This window comes from Berghia stephanieae, chromosome 1 (genome assembly GCF_034508935.2).
Source record: "Berghia stephanieae isolate SIO BIC M18660-M18661 chromosome 1, UCSD_Bste_1.3, whole genome shotgun sequence".
NCBI lineage: Eukaryota > Metazoa > Mollusca > Gastropoda > Nudibranchia > Aeolidiidae > Berghia > Berghia stephanieae.
In genome coordinates this window covers 2,370,540-2,378,039 of record NC_088360.1, presented here as the reverse complement: position 1 = coordinate 2,378,039, position 7,500 = coordinate 2,370,540, and the positions used below count along the sequence as shown (strand labels likewise).

General features: G+C 36.9%; 1 protein-coding gene across 3 annotated transcripts in view; it reads right to left on the bottom strand.

The window, feature by feature from the left end:
- The window catches only part of LOC144966127 (homeobox protein six1-like), a 155,109-nt gene that overhangs the window by 54,461 nt on the left and 93,148 nt on the right, over positions 1-7,500 (bottom strand). The gene's annotated exons all lie outside the window — the stretch shown is intronic.

Here is a 7,500-nt window from a genome sequence, read left to right as displayed (position 1 = left end):
TTTGTTTATTCATCTTCACAACGCTACTATCCCATTATTTAATTCGTCTGTAGTGTTTCATTCATCCTGTTTTTGTTGATAAAGGGGAAACCCGAAACGTCCATTTTATCTTGTTCTCGTATATTAGATTGAAGCTTACATTCAATTTCTCATTGTTATTAATTTCTTAGAGCTTCGAGCAGCAACATTTACACAACGCTTTTGTTTGTAGAAAGTCCTCCAGGTTTAAGTGGGGTATACGGTATAGGGAATGAGATTAGCGGAAGAGTAGCGTCCCTTGATTGGACGTCACGTTACAGAGAGAACGTCAAAATGGTTTTGCGCATGCGTCTCTCTCGTCATCGCTTTCGGTGAAGTGTCTCATGCCGCTTTCACAGGAAGCGATGACGAGAGACGCATGCGCAAACCAACTTGACGTTCTCTCTCTAATAACTTTTCCGCCGGTGACGTCCAATCAAGGGACGCTACTCTTCCGCTAATCTCATTCCCTATAGGAAAAAGGCTCTTTACCCAAAATTCTCTCACCATTCTCACGTGTAATATGAGTACCTGGCCTTTCATAGCGTTGTTTCTGTCGGAAGGAAATTGCAATATCGCCTAACAGGTGTCATGTCTGTGTCGCCCTACAATTTAAAAGTTGCTGTTGGCTAAGAACCCTTTGTAAAGGGCTTTGATCACGTTTGGTAGCTATTGCGCTTTATAAATGCTCAGGTTTGAAAAAAAAAACAAACAAAAAAAAAAAAAAGAAAAGAAAAGAAAAACTTTTTAACCGAGTGTTACGGTTTTGTCTAGTTTACCCCGGTTTCTATGCCGTGAAAACGGACATTAGGAATTGTTTTCTAGCCATAGGACGCTATTAAGTAGATCGCAATATACTTTCCGCCAGATCTAACAGGCCAGCTACCCACTCACTGCTGGGTGGACAGTGGATAGGGGGGGGGGGGGGTTCGAAAAATCTCGATTTGCACCCGGGATCGATCACGGTTCCTTCGCTTGTGAAGCGAATGCTCTACCAACTGAGCTATCGGGACCCTCCCCCCTTTTCCCCCCCCCCCCCCCAACCCCCACCAATACTTTGTAATTTGTAATTTAAGCGCGTAGAGTCTGGTGTCTCGGAGTTATAGGGATATATACGTTTTCATTATTATTATTATTATTATTATTATTATTATTATTATTATTATTATTATTATTAATTATTATTATTATTATTATTATTATTTATTATTATTATTGTATTATTATTATTATTATTATTATTATTATTATTATTATTATTATTATTATTATTATTATTATTATTATTATTATTATTATTATTATTATATTATTATTATTGTTATTATTATTATTATTATTATTATTATTATTATTATTATTATTATTATTATTATTATTATTATTATTATTATTATTATTATTATCATTATTATTATTATTATTATTATTTTATATTATTATATATTATTATTATTATTATTATTATTATTATTATTATTATTATTATTATTATTATTATTATTGTTATTATTATTATTATTATTATTATTATATTATTATTATTATTATTTTATTATTATTATTATTATTATTATTATTATTATTATTATTATATTATTAATTATATTTATTATTATTATCATTATTATTATTATTATTATTATTATTATCATTATTATTATTATTACCTATGACGAATATAATAATTTATGTTTTCAAAGAAATTCGGTTTTTCTGTTCCAAGGGTTAAGTAAGGGCTGGTGTGATGAATAGCCTATGGCAGAATAGGTGATAACGTTTTACAGCGGGGTGATAGAAAATAACGAATCCACGAACTGACAGACTGACAGATGTAGAGTAGGAAGAGAAAATGATGGATGGAAGGGACGAAGGGGGATGGAGATAAACATTAAAAAAGAAAAATGGATAGATGAAAAAAAAAGAAGAAAAGAAAAAAGAAAACAAGAAAAGCGGCTGTGAGAGGAACGTCACGTGACAGGAAGTCCATTGCTTATCAATTGAGGCATCCTGGGATATCGGCGGGCACTCGGAGTGTTAACATGGCGGCTAACAGACTTCCTGTCAATTGCGCGAGTTAGTTCCCTTTGGCGGAAATGCGGAAAGTAGGAGGAGGAATAACTGGCCATGAGTCAGTAGGAAGTATATTATTATAGTATATACCAAACAAATTCTGACAATGCCTCTTCTCTTTGTTTATGCGGCAAGTAGGTACCCAGCAAGGGGTGTAATTATTTGAATTTCATTGTAAGCTTAAAAGGTTTGATTTATCTTAATCTATTTTCCTTCATTTTATGTATAGTTTTAGTTTATTTAATTCTAAAAATTTTCTCTATCTCTCCCTTCCGACGTGTACATAACATGCTGGTCTGATATCCGAACACAATTAAGGGCCTAGTTTAATGTTATTGTAATGGACAATATTTTGCTTCATATTATGAAATTTCCATTACAATAATGAGCCCTTAATGAATTGGGTTATCAAACCTGCAATGGAGTACACGCAGCTCTCTTCCCATCATATCTCGCTCCTCTCTCTTTCTCTCTCTCTCTCTCTCTCTCTCTCTCTCTCTTCTCTCTCTCTCTCTTCTCTCTCTTCTCTCTCTTTCTCTTCTCTCTCTCTTTCTCTCTCTCTTTTCTCTCTCTCTTCTCTCTCTCTTCTCTCTCTCTCTCTCTCTCTCTCTCTCTCTCTCTCTCTGTGTGTGTGTGTGTGTGTGAGTGTGTGTGTCACTCATTCACTCACGCTCTCTATCTACGTCTTTCTTTCTATCTTTCTCTTTCTTTTGCTCTCTCTCTCTCTCTCTCTCTCTCTCTCTCTTTTCCCGTCTCTCTCAATCTCTAATAAATGAATAATGTTCTAACAGAGCTAAAATCAAACTAACACCAGCGGAAAGAACAAATTACAAGCAGTAATAAATGAGAAAATGAGATGAATTTCTCTCCTCATCTTTGACAGAGCTGGGCGAGGTCAAACATATCGAATATCGGTATCGAAGAAATATGATCTACCACTACGAGCTCTCAAATTGCTTTTGTTAACAATGGAGTAAATCACAGCCCGATATTAGAAATTCGATACCCATTACGACAATGAGTAAGAAAGCGTAACAAGAAAATAAAAACTCGGAAATGCTTTTTAGAGAGACGATGGTTCAAGAATGAGAATAATAATAATAATAATAAAATAAAGAAAACAGATAGAAAAGAAACGAACAACGGGAAGTAGATTGATAAAGCAGTTCCGGTGTAAAAATGGCGCCATATGTTTTCTGTTTCTAACAGGACTATGCTATGGATATGTAATACTCGGCGTACAACTTACTTCCTTCAGTCAGTTGATATCATAAGGCCTAGATAATCGAGTTCCCTTTCTTTAAGCCTCTAATGGCGGACTTATTTTCTTCAAGATCATCATGGGCAGCGTGGCTCAGCGGTATGGTCTTGGTTTCACACTCTAAACGAGATGAGTTCGACTACGCGCCGCGCTGTGTGGCCTTGAGCAAGTCGCCTCGCTCTACCCCACTGTGCGGCGCTTTACTGCGGCTGACGCCTGAGTTATACCAGTCTTCTCTTGGAATAGACCCAACAGACAAAATTCCCATTGGGAATGAATGATAGGATTTATAATAGGATTTTAAAAATAAATATAATTTCTTTATTATCGCTCACATTATTAATTAAGCCATATCTAAAAGACCAAGAGGCAGTAATAGCGATTCGACATGCGTTTCATTGGCTGTCAGAGTCATGTCCATTCCAATTGGATTCAATAGGCTGGTGTCACGTAGCCCAGCAACGGCCGCCATTGTGGTTTTAAATCAAGAAAATCAGTACTTTTTATTCTTCATGCTGGCTAGAGCTTTTCATATGTCTTGTGATCAGAATGCGTAAAAGTCAAAACATGATCAGATTTATAATGTTTTTTTTTCCCCTCTGGATACGCTTTTATGCTCGTCGGAGAATTATTTTATAAGGGTGTCCGCCATTGTTCCGATAGTTTAGAGCCAGTAACTAAGTTACCACACGACGGAAGTGACGTCATGACTGTTGAAGCGTATTCTCTCTTGATGAAAAGGCCAAGATTTAATGTCAGGTTAGAGTAGAATAGACATCCACCCAAAAAGGGTTAAAATTTATCTGGAAAGTGAGTTTATATATTTATGGCCAGCCGTCGTTTTTCCGCATTTCCGATATACAGGGAAACTGGATCTCCGTACACGTTTGTTGGAGAGATAGACTTTCAATGGTATCAAAGGGTCATCATATTATGAGGTTATAGATTGTGTTACGGGAACACGCGTGTTCATTTCCTATTTATTCGTCTTCAGTTACAACAACGTCTTGCGTGCAGGTTGTGGATTTCTAGATTTTAACACATTCATCTGTGAAACCGATGTCCTATGATAGAAATAAACATAACATTTATATTATAGGGTTTTTCCATTCTTCTCTTTATCCTGCTTGAAGTAAATTTTTAAAAAAGGAATTATTCAGAGACATTTAGACTTTATCCCTGTTTCTATAGAGTGTAACGGAAATTAGCAATTGCTTGTTACCCTTTTTATAGGACACTAAATCTATCGCAAAGTACTTTCCGTTAACAGACCCAGCTACCCTCTACAAATACATGGAAACCTCTATGAAAACAATGATTTAAACGACCGATATTTTTTTTTCAATCTGAAACAATTCAAAACGGATGGATCCCAATTATCAAAATGAATATAAAATTGCTAGAAACTGTGGAATTTACAAAGTAAAGTACAGAAAAGAAATTTATAAAAGCTTCTAAAAAGAGCAAAAATACTAAACACACAATATTTCGGTCCAAAACCCTTCTTCGGTCAATAAAAAGAAACTGTGTTGGCTGAAGAAGGGTTTTAAGCCGGAACGTTGGGTATTTAGTTGTTGGGTTTTTTTTGTTTTGTTTTTGTTTTGTTTTTTTGTTTTTTTTTTTGGGGGGGGGGGGAGTTATCTTTTTATATTTGTGGAGTTTTATTTAGTTATTCTTTTTATCTGTTTATTCATTTTTTTAAAGATGTAAATTCTTGTCTGCACATCACTTTTTACAGATCCAATTGTAACACTGCAAACCACGCACACACACACACACACACGCGCACACACACACACACTAACTCACACATACATATATACAGGTCTGACATCCGAATCCCGTTATGGGCCTAGTTTAACATTGTTGTAATGGACAATATTTTGCGTCATAGTTTGATACTTCCATTACAACAATGAGGCCATTAGGCATTGGGTTATCAGACCTGCAAATAAATACACGTCGACTGCAACGTAATAGTGGTACCTCACACCTAACTGTAAAAAAGTACACCTACAGTCATAGATTCATGCTGGTCTCGTACCCACACTTATTTGATAAATAAAATGAATAACAACTCTACAACTGACAGATAAATGATTTATTTATGCCTTCAACGTCTCATTCCTTCACCCCCCCCCCCCTTCAAACTACTCCCAACAAACCATCCCCCCCCCCAAAACAACCCCCCCCCCCCCCACCCCCAACAAAGGAACCCACCCACCCACCCACCCACCAACCTAGACTGATGAGTTGTTGTTAGAGATGGGTACCAGAAACAGGAAGATAATATTGTATATCATTAATTATTAAGTTTATTTCGATGGCAGAATGGAGGCAAGATGTCACGTGTCATCCTGTAAGATTAGCTATGAAATATGTCTATTTAATTGTAAATTATTACACACCGATGGAAACGATTAAAAATAAAAACGGATCCAGAGGGGAGGATATATATATATATATATATATATATATATTATATATATATATATATATATATATATATATATATATATATGAACAGATATTGGAGAGAGAGAGAGAGAGAGAGAGGGGGGGGGGAAATTGAGAGAGAGAGAGAGTGGGAGGGAGGGAGATAGAGAGGGATAGAAAAACAGAAAGAGAGAGAGAGAGAGAGAGCAGGGGGGGGGGGGAGTGGGAGAGAGAGGGAGGGAGGGAGGGAGATAGAGAGAAAGAGAGACAGAAAGAGAGAAGGAAATAAAGAAAGAGAGAGAGATAGATAAATGGAGAGAGAGAGAAAGAGAGAGAGAGAGAGAGAGAGAGAGAGAGAGAGAGGGAGAGAGAGAGATAAATGGAGAGAGAGAAAGAGAGAGAGAGAGAGTTTTAAAAAACGAGCATTTTTTCTTCAATTGTGTATAGGTCAAATCGCCAGAATAAAGATGAATAAATAAACATAAACATTTGTATAGCGAATTTCCACTACTTATCATCCTCAATACGTTTCACAATGTTTCATTTATCCCTTCAGCAGACTATATCGAACCATATTTCCATTTCATACAGTACTTATCGCTCGTTAGGCGTTATTTTTGTACTAACACTCTTACAATATATGTCACTGCCTATAGCCAGATACTCGTTGTCACCTGAGTCGAGTGGGGTAAACGCCGAGACCAGACGGAATTTTCTACTATCACTCCTCCTACCCGGTCACTGACCACGCTTAACATCGCGTGACCATGACTTTGTGACAAGACGAAACGCAATACGGCTAAGCCACCGTGACACAGATCTGGTGCTGTATGTTATTTGGGTCCTCTGTGCGGCTATGCGATCTTGTGGTATGACACTCGCTTTCTGGTCGAAAGGTCCTCCTCGGTTCGAGCCCCCTCAGCGCATAGTTGTGTCCTTGGAAAAGACTCTTTACTCACGTTCTCTCATTGTACTCAGGTGTAAAACGAGTACCTGGCAGTTAACAGTATTGTCTCTGTCTGAAAAAAATTGTAATATCGCCGAACAAGCGTCATGTCCCGCCCTACATGTTAAGTGTTGCTGTTGGTCAGGGACTCCTTGTAAAGCGCTTTGAGCACGTTTAGGGGATATTGCGCTATTAAAGAATAAAGCTCAAAGCGCAATAAAGAGGACGTTATTTATTTACCGTATTTATTCCACAACCTGGACCAATGGCAAATATAGAAAGATTACACACAGATTATTTATTCTAATTTTGATACTATGGTGAAAATTAAATTAGACCGGGTCAAATCTGTTGAACCATCAAAGTTAAAAATCAGTCCAGTTTCGAGCTAAAAACCCTTCCTCAGCCAACAAGAATAAATGAAATGTCATGCATACAGTGTTTGGATAGAAAGAAAAAAAAAACTATATTAAATGCTTTAAGAAAGTCAGTCTGATCGAATCTTTGCCTTGCCTTCTCGGCCTTATTGGTGCAAAATCAATTCTTGAGTTATTTCCCTTCCTACAATCACTCCGAACCAGTCAGCGTGGGTGTGTGTGTGTGTGTGTGTGTTTGTTGTGTTTGTGTGTGTGTTGTGTGTGTGTTGTGTGTGTGTTGTGTGTGTTTGTGTGTGTGTTGTGTGTGTGTTGTGTGTGTGTTGTGTGTGTGTTGTGTGTGTGTTGTGTGTATATGTTGTGTGTGTGTTGTGTGTATGCGTGTTACAAGA